Below are 12904 nucleotides of genomic sequence, written 5' to 3'. Positions count from 1 at the left end.
GGTGAAAACTATTTTAATAGAAGGAAGGAAGGCTCATCGGAATTAGTAAACAAAACCCAAGAAAACCAAGTGTTAAAACTGTTTGTGTTCTGTGGTATTAAAGAATGCTATTACTCAGAGCTACTGACAGTGACTGGGATTTGATTATTGGCCTTTACTTAAAGGAAGAGAATTGTCCTCACATAGTTCAGGCTGTTTTAGTATTTGACTATGGCTGTGTTTTGGGCTCTTCACAAATAAATGGATACTTCTAAAGTGTTTTAAAGATAGCTTGTTCTCTAGAGGGTCTGACAAAGCTCTTTGTCACCTACCCAGCACCACTGCAGATAGTTTGAATGTGTATCATTAGCATGATTTACCTTCCAGTTGTAATCGATCTTAAATAATTGGTCAAATGCTTCTTGATTCCTAATTTGTCCCAGATTCTGTTCTCAGCAGCTGGAGGAGGAGCAGTAAGAATCTGTCACCTGGAGGAGCTTGTTTGCTTACTTAGGAGGGGGATACCAGGCAAGCAGTTGAGACCATGTAACAGGTGGTGAAACAGAGGTGTAAGTGTGCAGAAAGGTAGAAGTTTGGTGGTGTGGCTGCTGGCTGAGGTTTGCTGGAGGTCGATGGGGTCAAGCTTGCTGGGACAAGGAGGAGGAAGAAGCCACTGCAGGCAGAGAGCAGCATGTGCAAGGCAGCAGAGTGCCATGATGAGTGGCAGATAACATGTAGAGTAGAATTAATAAAACTGTGAGATGAGTGGAAAGTATTCTCTGAGGCTCTCCCTTGTGTAATATAATGGCAGTCTTACTTAACCGTGAAATTCTCAGAGCTGCTTTGTCTGTTTCTTGGCTGTGAGAGAATCTTAAAGCTATACCCTTTCATCCTCCAGATAAGGAAACTGAGGCTCAAAGAGATTTATGGCCTTCAGGTCACTAGTGATAGAGCAGCCCTGGCATGCCCAGCCTCTGATTCAAAAACGCTTGTTTCCTCACACTGTCTCCCAAACTAATACATTTATGATTGGCGTTCATTGACTGCAATGAAATGCTCTCACATCGATATTATATAAAGCATTGCATTTTATTGTAGTAAATGAATAGAAATAGAAATCTCCGCTGCATTTCATTGCTTAAGGAAGAAACACTGAAGTCTTACTAAAAGCTTTCTCATTACTATAAAGGCAATTTATAATAGGTGCTTTCCAGGTTCATTTGTGGGTCCTTTTTCAAGAGCAGCAGTTTATACCACATTTCTCAGATCTTGCCTGTGGAAGTGAGAGTACAGAGGTTTCCCATGGAGCTGCACGTGATGCCACACTCAGCAGTTCATGGAGTATAAGGAAAATCTTAATGCTTTATCGTTTGACATTTTAACCAAGGAAAAAACACACTTTTATAGGTTTAACTTACTGTGACATTTTCTTCTATCTCCCTTCCCCTTCAGGTATCTCCAAGGAAGCTTACTAAAAGGTATAGCTCATGCCCAACCATATTTCCAGATGACAGCACAGTCAGCGAGCCTAATCTTAGAACCACAATAAAATGGTGAGTACAACTAGGTTGCCAAGGCTGAGTGGCAGACCCCCTTCATGCTGAAAGCATCCTCGCCATACATTATTTCATTCGTTTGGTTTGTCCTTTTCAGTGATCAGGTTAAGAAACTGGTGTCAACTCTATGTTGGCTTCAGGGACCTCTCAATATGAGTCTTCAGTTTCCATGTTAATCATAGAGTACATGATAGAAGGGAAAGTCAGTTAGCAAGTGAGAAATCCCAGGAAAAATGTAAACCTCATTTGATTCATTTCTATTGTTAAGACAATGTTGAACATAATGAGAAACAGAGGTACCTGTTTATTGTATGTTTCTAGAAAAAAAATTATTTCTTTATGAGTTGGGAGAGTCCTACAACTATGTATACTAGTTTGGAAGCTACCATTAGAAGAAGGAACAGCTTGTCCCCTATTGGCACTGAAGTGAATCTGCAGTTAAATTTAACTGGACTTGGTCAGATTTATCCCACCGTGCATTTTTTTCCTGCAATATTTCTGTAGGAAATTTTACTTCTCCTTCCTCTCCCCCAAAGAGGGGGAAAATATATCAAAACCGTTTTAAGGGGCATACTCTCAAGCTTAATTTCTCCATAGATGAAATTTGTTCAACTGAGATTTTAACTTAATAGACACATTAAATTTTTGTTTTTGTTTTTTTTTTATAATTTTTGTTTATATATGTGTATCTCTAACACACTGTATCAATCAAAGCAGAGAACAAAAAAAGAGATGAAGTTTCAGAAACAAGGCTGTGGCCAGGCTTATACTTAAGAAGACACGAACAGTGTTACAATGACGAAAACTATTCCTCAACTTCTGGAAGCCCCTCATAGTCCACAATTGGAGATGCACAGTTCAAAACGCCCTAATCATGGGAATGTTCAAGTTTATTTAAGAGAGAGAATTAAAAACGAAACAGGATGCAGACCTTCCTGCCTCCCTTGGGGTTGTCCATGGAACATTAAATAATGTCTTCTTAGCATATGAATGTTGACTTTCCAGAACAGTTTGGGAAATGCTACTTGAAAATATTAGTATCCTAGTTTCATTCTTTTACAAGTGGTTGACCAGCTTTCCCAGCACCACTTGTTAAAGAGGTTGTCTTTTTTCCATTGTATATCCTTGCCTCCTTTGTCAAAGATAAGGTGTCCATAAGTTCATGGATTTATCTCTGGGCTTTCTATTCTGTTCCATTGATCTGTATTTCTGTCTTTGTGCCAGTACCATACTGTCTTGATGACTGTGGCTTTGTAGTAGAGTCTGAAGTCAGGCAGGTTGATTCCTCCAGTTCCATTCTTCTTTCTCAAGATTACTTTGGCTATTCGAGGTTTTTTGTATTTCCATACAAATTGTGAAATTCTTTGGTCTAGTTCTGTGACAAATACCGTTGGTAGCTTGATAGGGATTGCATTGAATCTATAGATTGCTTTGGGTAGAATAGCCATTTTGACAATATTGATTCTTCCAATCCATGAACACGGTATGTTTCTCCATCTGTTTGTGTCCTCTTTGATTTCTTTCATCAGTGTTTTATAGTTTTCTATGTATAGGTCTTTTGTTTCTTTAGGTAGATATACTCCTAAGTATTTTATTCTTTTTGTTGCAATGGTGAATGGTATTGTTTCCTTAATTTCTCTTTCTGTTTTCTCATTGTTAGTATATAGGAATGCAAGGGATTTTCGTGTGTTAATTTTATATCCTGCAACTTTACTATATTCATTGATTAGCTCTAGTAATTTTCTGGTAGAGTCTTTAGGGTTTTCTATGTAGAGGATCATGTCATCTGCAAACAGCGAGAGTTTCACTTCTTCTTTTCCTATCTGGATTCTGAAACTAGAACACTTTCTAACACCATACACAAAAATAAACTCAAAATGGATTAAAGATCTAAATGTAAGACCAGAAACTATAAAACTCCTAGAGGAGAACATAGGCAAAACACTCTCCGACATAAATCACAGCAAGATCCTCTATGACCCACCTCCCAGAATATTGGAAATAAAAGCAAAAATAAACAAATGGGACCTAATGAAACTTAAAAGCTTTTGCACAACAAAGGAAACTATAAGTAAGGTGAAAAGACAGCCCTCAGATTGGGAGAAAATAATAGCAAATGAAGAAACAGACAAAGGATTAATCTCAAAAATATACAAGCAACTCTTGAAGCTCAATTCCAGAAAAATAAATGACCCAATCAAAAAATGGGCCAAAGAACTAAACAGACATTTCTCCAAAGAAGACATACAGATGGCTAACAAACACATGAAAAGATGCTCAACATCACTCATTATCAGAGAAATGCAAATCAAAACCACAATGAGGTACCATTACACGCCAGTCAGGATGGCTGCTATCCAAAAGTCTACAAGCAATAAATGCTGGAGAGGGTGTGGAGAAAAGGGAACCCTCTTACACTGTTGGTGGGAATGCAAACTAGTACAGCCGCTATGGAAAACAGTGTGGAGATTTCTTAAAAAACTGGAAATGGAACTGCCATATGACCCAGCAATCCCACTTCTGGGCATACACACTGAGGAAACCAGATCTGAAAGAGACACGTGCACCCCAATGTTCATCACAGCACTGTTTATAATAGCCAGGACATGGAAGCAACCTAGATGCCCATCAGCAGATGAATGGATAAGGAAGCTGTGGTACATATACACCATGGAATATTACTCAGCCGTTAAAAAGAATTCATTTGAATCAGTTCTAATGAGATGGATGAAACTGGAGCCCCTTATACAGAGTGAAGTGAGCCAGAAAGATAAAGACCATTACAGCATACTAACACATATATATGGAATTTAGAAATATGGTAACGACAACCCTATATGCAAAAACAGAAAAAGAGACACAGAAGTACAGAACAGACTTTTGAACTCTCTGGGAGAAGGTGAGGGTGGGATGTTTCGAAAGAACAGCATGTATATTATCTATGGTGAAACAGGTCACCAGCCCAGGTGGGATGCATGAGACAAAGTGCTCCGGCCTGGTGCACTGGGAAGACCCAGAGGAATCGGGTGGAGAGGGAGGTGGGAGGGGGGGATCGGGATGGGGAATACGTGTAAATCTATTGCTGATTCATATCAATGTATGACAAAACCCACTGAAAAAATAAATAAAATTTAAAAAAAATATATTAGTATCCTTATCATTAATTTTACTTTTCTGTCTTAAAAGTATAATTAGCTTATAAATTTAATTTAATTTTTAATGTGCAAGGCTTTTTATTTTTTAGCTATTTAAATGATCAGTAACTTCTAACTTTAATTAAAAACAACCAGTTCACAATCATAATAATGTAACTTTCTTATAATATTAGTTTCGGTCAAATCGTATTTCAACAAAAACTGAGCCCCATTGCTCTTTAAAGTCCTGAGTTTTGGCACTTCTCTCGTAATCACTGAATGTTTTTATTCAGCCAAGACTCTAAATCTGTGGGTTAAAAACTACTCTCACTGTGGCTAGACTCACAGCTTCTTTTGAATTCAAAAGAGCCTGATGTTCCAGTATATAATTCAGAAGTAGTTTTAAAGATTAACCTTGCTCAGACAAGTAGGTTTCATGCTTTTTATTCTCAACCTAGTCTTAGTGTTTGGAAATAAAGTAAATTTTTTTCTCATTAAGTTTTAAAAATGACCATTCACATTCATTATTGATGAAATAAAGGTTTACTGAGAAAATTAATAGGGCAAATTGGCTTTTAGGAATGATCTTGAAAAATACGATGGGATTAGTTTTCATTTGGGGTAGGTGAGCCTTATTAGAATCACTTGTGCAACTTTTTCAAGATGTATGTCTCTGAACACATACATGAATTCCACCTTTCCTCCCTGCCCTCAAGACACAGTCTGTGGGTCTATCTGCCTCTCTGTCCCTGTGTCTCTTTCTCTCACACACACACCCCTTTTGACAAGCTGAGGAATGATGTGTGAGGCATGATTTCATAGACAAAAGCATCCTGAGAGATTCTGATCTTAACCCTGACTCATTCATTCCTAGACTTGGCTGCACGTTGCAGTCACCTGGGGAGCTTTAAATACAATCCTGTTGCCCAGGTCGTACCTAATGCAGTTAAATCAGAACATTTTGAAGCAGAAGCCAGGCAGTGTTTAAAGCGTCCCGGGTAATCCAGTGTGCAGCTGACCTTGGGAACCACTCTCTGCTTTGAGGGTAGGAGAAAGAGAACTACTTCTGATAACTGGTGGGACGTTGAGTAAGTCAATTTTAAGCCTTGATTCTCTTATTTGTAAAATGGGTTAAGTATCATATTAGGTTCAGTTGCCCTTTTTATCGTGTAACTTTTAATTCTGTGACTTTAAAATCAATTTGAAGAAACTTTGAAGCACTATAGAAGTATCCATCTTTGATGCTAACAGTGTTACAGGCCTTTCTGCAAATGCTAAGATTCTATAGAGGAGTTACAAAATTCAGATTTGCCTTCTCTCTATTATTTTGAGTTTCATTTTAGATACTGAGAACAAAGGGAAGCAAATAACTTAACCAGAGAACCCCTTAATTGCCTAATACACAGCATCTGTGAATAACTTAGGGCTATAGTAGTGTAAAAACTATCTGAGGACTTGTACCTGTTGGTTAGTTAATACTTTATTTAAAATAATGTGGAAATACCTGTCATTAATAGTGTACTGTGTTGTATTGTGCTGCCTTATTAGCAGTGCTTATTTCAGGATAACTAGGCCTATCATCAATTTTGTGACTATAAAATTTTGCTATTAAATTTTCTAATAATTATGTGTGAAAGTGATTTTAAATCCATTTTATTTGATATGGAGCACTTGTATTACTTACTTTTAGAGAAATAATGGAAAATAGATGTGTTAGGGGGACTACCGAACGGAATCAACTGAAATGCAGTGCCTAACAAAAAGCCACACGCACAAAATCTGTATGGCTTAAATTTAACCATGTGGATAGATGATGTAACTTGTATGGGATGAAAGATTCTGTGCATAGAAGGACAAATGACCGGGGAAATATGTAAGAATTTATATATTATAATAATCAACCCAAACATGTCTTCTAAGAGCACATCTATATTTTGGGTCTCCTAATTTTGCTAAAAGCCAAAGAACCTAAAACATGGGGGATACCACCTATGGGTACTGCTCTGAATTAGGGGGTGTGGGGGCCACCGGGCATCTGGATGGTCTTACCTCTCTACCAACCCTTTAAAATGTCTTCAGGCCTAATGTGATAAAAACCAATTATTACAATATTTTTTTTTCCTCCACAGGGTGAGCTTAGAAATATATAACCACATAAAAAACAGGTGAGCTCTTTTAAAACCTGTCTTGTTATTCCAGCTAATTAATTTACACAGTATCAAGTTTAGTGTTAATAACAATGGACAGTATTAGAGTAAGCTTTTACTGTTAGGAGTCCTTTCATTACAGTATTGAAGTGAATCATTTATTTTTATTTTGAGACTCTTAATTCTTTAAGTTTTATGTGGTTTACATGGATATTTACTGTATTAGAAATTGAAATTTAAAATTTAAAAAATTAAATCCACTGTATGTGAAAACAGGCTTTCCTCAGCACTGCTGAAGTTCTGAGCCGGATGAGGCTTTGGTGTGGGGTGCCACCCTGTGTGCCGCAGAGTGTTTAGCAGCACCCCGGCCTCTGCTCTGTAGGTGCAAGTAAGGTGTTCTGCTTCTCTCCACATTAGGACAGGAACACTGTCTCCTGAGGGATGAGATCACCATCTGACTGGGGACCCCAGTGTTTAACATAAGTCATTTTTTTAATGAAAAATAACCATTTTCCACAACAAAATAGTGGAGAGGATAGTATCTCATTAATAGGAGACAGTTGATTCTCATGTCAACATTGTCTTCAGTCATTTGCTTTGAAGAAGCAATATGAAGATCCAGCTACATGCAGACATATAGTTGGGAAAAGGTGAATTTTTAAAGCCTTGAGATAATTGGACATATTCTTTGATACTGTCCCCAAAATCCACATGTGCCAGTTTATTAAATTAGTTAAGATGGAGTTCCAAGTCATTATCAGTGAACTTGAGGTAGATACTATGTTAAATTAATGCCCATTGATCTGTCATGCATACTGAGTGGATCTTTTTATCTGTACATGATTTTATATTATACATTGTCATTTGCAAAGTATTGGTTCACATGTCTTCAGACAGTGTCAAAAACTCACTCTTGTTAGTATCACTACCAGTCTTATCAGGAAAGTCTTTAAGTATTGATAAATCAAGCTCACCATAAATAACACACTGGAAGGTACAAATTTTCCAAAAATCCTAATATTTTTAGCTTGATGGTTTGAATTTTATCATTGGCAACAAATAGTTTAGAGTTTTCTTTGAAGTGACAGGCTCACTTTGTTCATTTTTGAAAAAATGACTGTCAATTGGCGTTTCATGAAAAAAGTGGTTTAAATATGATGTTCTAGGGGGAAGAAAGTGACTTGGTTACCAGTAAGTTACAAATGCTCTTCCTTAGCACAGCCATATTTCAGTCCATACAAGCGCTTAATGCATACTTTCCGCTTACTCAGAATATGAAGAAGAAGAGTAAAGGTTTAAGAACACTTAATTTTTACTCTTTCATCATGGATGTTCTTAAGTGAAGCAGATTTTTTACATTCATTTGGCCAGGAATAAGTGAATGACTTCTAATTTAGTTTCATACCACTGCCTTGATTCACACTCAGAAATGAGCAATTTTACCCACTTTTGCTTTTATACAATCATAGTTAAGTGTCAAACAGGGTAAAGGCAGGTGATGTCTTGGTATTCTTATAAAACACGTTTTGACCTTTTGGACTTACAGGATTTCTGAAGAGGGGCCAGGGGAGATTCCTATAGAGGCCTATAGACCACATTTGCAGAACTACTGTTTAAATGGGCACAGTGTAGTAGTGTGGTGGAATTTAAAAGAAAAAGCCTGGTCTCTCTTAAAAGACAATTAAAATTTTTAACTCAAACTATTTAAAAGAGACAAGAAGAAATAAACAATAAGAATATAATATGAAGAACAAAAGCGGGGTGGAGACAAGAAAAAATCATGAATCTCATATTTACATTCATTGAAGTTAGAAGACTTTATTGCCTACTACTACCACTTTATAAAATGTTCTTGTATATTCCATTGTGAGGTTAGTGAAGTGGAAATGTATTGGTCTACGAACATTGCCTGTTAGAAGGGGTCTGTGTGGGTAAAGGCAGCTCTGGCTGGTTATAGAAGAGATTTCATGCAACTTGGTGTGCTGAGTATAAAATAGGTCAGAAAACCTTTCTAAGGGCAGAATCCAGGAGAATATGTAAAACTGTTTGCTTTATTAAGGTTAAGCTTCCTCTACTCCTCTCTCTACTTTTAGCAGATATTTTACTAAGCTAGTAACTCCTGAATTAATTTTTAAAATACACATTCTTATTTTATAGAGATTCTAATAGGTCCTTGGACATTTTTGATGAGAGATCACATCCACTCACAGTAAGTGTCACTTTTATTGAAGGTGTATTTTTCTCTTATTACAGTTGTGTTTATTTCATGCTGATTTGCTTTGAAATTAATTACTAGAAGAAAATTATTGCCTCCAGCTCAAAGCCAAGATTGTCTTCCTTTAAGTCTTCTTCCCCCACCCCATATTATGTCAAGTAATTTTACCAAAAGCATGTTGTGTCAGGGGTGTGACTGATAAGAACCAAGTTACGCTTTGTATGACGAATGAGCAGGTAAGTAAACATACACAAGCAACAGAAAATGTAGGTTTTTAAAGGATGATTTTCCATAGCGTCACACAATATAAACATTTCCTAACACATATGTAAGACCTCTAAGGAGAAAATTTAAAAACTGTTTAAATTTTAAACTAATTAAAATGACAGGGTTTAAAAACTCACTTCTTCAGGTGCTCAGTAGACACATGTGACTGGTGACCGCTGTGTAAGAGAGCACACTCTTAGAGCCTCTGGTTACAGGACACTGGAAAGGTGTTTTCATAGTTGACTGCAGAAAAGTCTGATGACGTACAATGATCAGCAAGACTTTGAGCCTAAAAATAGTTTGCATTTGGTTAGAATTCTTTGGGGAAGAAGGTGAAAATACATTTTCTGAGGTTGTGCTTGCATTTTTCTTTAATGAATGGTAGTGAGTATTGAATCACTATGGTACTTTAGGATCCAATTGTTTATATTTAAAAGACTACAAGATATGTCACCTAGTCAAAATTATTTTAAGTAGCACGTGGGCCCACGTGTGAAGATTGCTATCTTGAGGGTACTTTTAAGTATTTTTCTTCAGTGGATACTTAACACTGTGTTTTTTCTTCTTTCAGCGAGAAAGGGTTCCGGAGGAGTACTTTCAGCATGATCCTGAACCCAAATACATCTACAGATTTGTGTATGCTCTCTTCAGTGCCGCCCAGCTGGCTACTATTAAATGTGCAATAGTGACTTTGGTAATATATTTTTCTCTTAATAGAAGCATCTCTAGAAATTTTTTTCTTGTACAGAAGGTATGGGCCTGTTTTTCAAATGAAAGTAGGTTCCTGAAATGATCATCAGAACTTTATTAAAGAGAAATGTATCAAAAGGAATGAAAACATACAGATTTGAGCTTTAGTAATCATCATGATTTAAAATGTTGCCACTGCTTTTCTCATCACAAAACAATTGATGTTAAAGGCAGCAGGAGAGACTTCTGGTTTCTCCTTCCACACCTCAGGATGCATGCACACACAGGGCACACAGGCGCACACCGGCAAAGTGTGCTGGGTGGTAGGATGGAGGCGATCACTGAACTTCCTGGCCCACGGCAGGTGTAGATTCAGTGTGTTTCTGAGTCTCAGGCTGTGTTGCCTAGGCAGTGTGATGTGTGTCTTGATTGAGACTGACTGCCTTCACCTCCCTGACCTTGGACGACAGTGTTAACCATCTCTACTGTCCCCTGGTGCCGGCGTGTGAAGGTACCCAGGACTGGGGTGTCAGCAGTGCTTGGAAAGGCTTTACTCAGGTTAGCCTGCCGAGCTCCAGCTATGTGAGGACCTTTCTGTCATCCATACTGAATTCCTGTGGTAAGATTTCATCATTTGACTAATACATCATATTCAGCTGAGAGGTCGTTGGGATTGCCTAACTCCTCCCTATAGCAAACCCATAGGGGAAGGTCAGCTGCATGGTCTGGAGGGAGGGCCTGCGTCCACCGCTGCCCGCGCCCCTGCAGGCAGAGTGTAGGAGAGGAGGCTTCCCCTCAGTGGGCCCGGGTCAGACGCAGGCCTTTTCTTGGAGCTGCGAGCCAGGTACAGGGCTCAGTTGGCATGTGCTTGAGAGAGGCGGGAGTGGCGCTGGCACGTGGAGAGCTGGGAAATGCAGGCAGGAGAGGGTGTGTGGGTTGGAAGAGGGGCATTTCTTTGTAGACAAGTTAAGCCCGATGGACCTGTGAGACAGCAGAGTGACAGTGTCTAGCAGTCATTTGACTGTATGGGATTGGAGCCCGAAGCTGAGCAAGAGGCAGGGAATTACGTGTAGCTGTTCAAATGCAGAGAAAGTACGTTAAATAAAAGTTGAGGAGAAGATAGATCTGTGGGGACTGTCAGCACTCACAGGACACATCCCCAGAGGAGTGGCCGGAGTGGTAGGAAACCCAGGACAGAATCAGAAGAGCTGCCAGGAGAGCTTGAAGAAGGAGAGCATGGTGCACGTGCTGAGTGCTGCCAAGGAGCTCCTTAGGGCATACATGGGCACCAGATGCCTGCCCGTGTCACGGTTCTAAGTGCTGGGCATGGAGGAGAGTTCTTGCCTTTCTGAGGTAAGTATAGCAGACATAAGGGTTTTGTTTTTCTCTAGTTTTTATGGAGTATGGTTCATTTACAGTGTGTGTAAGTATCGGGTGTACCACAGAGTGTAAGACTTTTTAAAATGAGTATTTTTAAAAAGATGACTGTTTGAAGTAGTAGTGAAAGCTAGAAAGAGAAAGCAAGGTAAAGGGATGGAGAGATTCGAGGGGCTTCCCTGGTGGCTCAGACAGGAAGCAGTCTGCCTGCAGTGCAGGAGACTTGGGTTCCATCCCTGGTTTGGGAAGATCCCCTGGAGAAGGGAGTGGCAACCCACTGCAGTATTCTTGCCTGGAGAATTCCCCATGGACAGAGGAGCCAGACGGGTCCATGGGGTCACAGAGTCAGACACGACTGAGCGACTTAACACATGCACGCTAGAAAGACCAGGAAGAGCCTCTTTACAGAGGTGAGATCTGAACCAGGACCTGGCTGGACTGAGGAAGATGAGGGGCCTGAGAGCACAGGCAGGGGGCAGAGCACGAGGCGCAGACAGGAGCGGGTTCTGTGCTGAGGGGTCAGCAGGGTGCCGCTGTGATCAGAGTAGGGAATGAGGGAAGGCACAGGCAATGAGGGCACAGAAGGACGATGGCATCTCACCCAGGGCCTCGTGACTAGCAGGCCACAGAAGTGACCTGTTTGATGGGAGAGCCCTGGCAGATGTTGAGCAGGCCCGTGAAGTGCACTTAATCTGAGAGGCTCTCCTGGCTGCTCTGGGGAGAACAGACTGTGGTTGGCTTTCAGTGGAAGCAGAGAAGTTAGGAGGCAATGGCAGTGATAGAAGCCAGAAGTGACGGACAGAAGAGCAGAGCCGGCAGGTGACCAGTGAAAGTGGAGATAAGAATTCCCAACAGATGGTAGTGAGATAACTCAAGTGGAGGTCTTTGGTCCCGGCAGCCAGGCGTGTGGCAGTGTCTCTCAGCTCTGAGGGCAGGCCTGGGGAGTGGGGCGCTGTGATGAAGAGTGCTGGCTGTTTGTCATGAAGGCAGCAGTGACCATGCCTCAGTAGTTTCAGGGGGGCAGTGGCGGCCAGGGGCAGACTAGATGGGCTAAGGAGAGGATGGGTCATGAGGAGCCAGTGTCAGAACATTTCCTGAAGGAAGTGTTCTAAGGGGTGGTGACGGATGGGCTGAGAACATGTAAGAAAACATTGGAGAAAATCTCTGACAGAGAGGGGGTTGTTCAAGAAGAGATGAATTGTGGGAACAGTGTTCTGCAGAAATGAGAGGTGGGACTGACTTCATTCATAGAAGAGTTAGCTTCAGGGAAAAGAAAGAAGTGTAACTTCCACTGAGACAGGAGGGCAAGTGGTGTAAATGAGACCAGGTTTGCCTTTATAAAGTGAAGCTGAGAGGAAGCTGAGGGACTGCCCCTAAGGCTGAACTGCCTCTGTCAGTGCCATAATACAGCAGAGGGGCGGACCCTGCGGGAGACTCGTTCTTGGAGAGTACTGGCGCGTGTGGAGTTCTCTGGGGAGTGGGGTGCAGAAGTTCACTAAGAGTATATAATCTCAGTAACCTTGTTTGAAACACAATTGA

At 40.2% G+C, this 12904-nt stretch overlaps 1 pseudogene; it reads left to right on the top strand.

Moving 5' to 3' along the window:
- The window catches only part of LOC122679146, a 193589-nt pseudogene that overhangs the window by 172992 nt on the left and 7693 nt on the right, over positions 1-12904 (top strand).

Source organism: Cervus elaphus, chromosome 21, assembly GCF_910594005.1.
Source record: "Cervus elaphus chromosome 21, mCerEla1.1, whole genome shotgun sequence".
NCBI lineage: Eukaryota > Metazoa > Chordata > Mammalia > Artiodactyla > Cervidae > Cervus > Cervus elaphus.
This window is presented reverse-complemented; position numbering and strand designations above follow the sequence as displayed.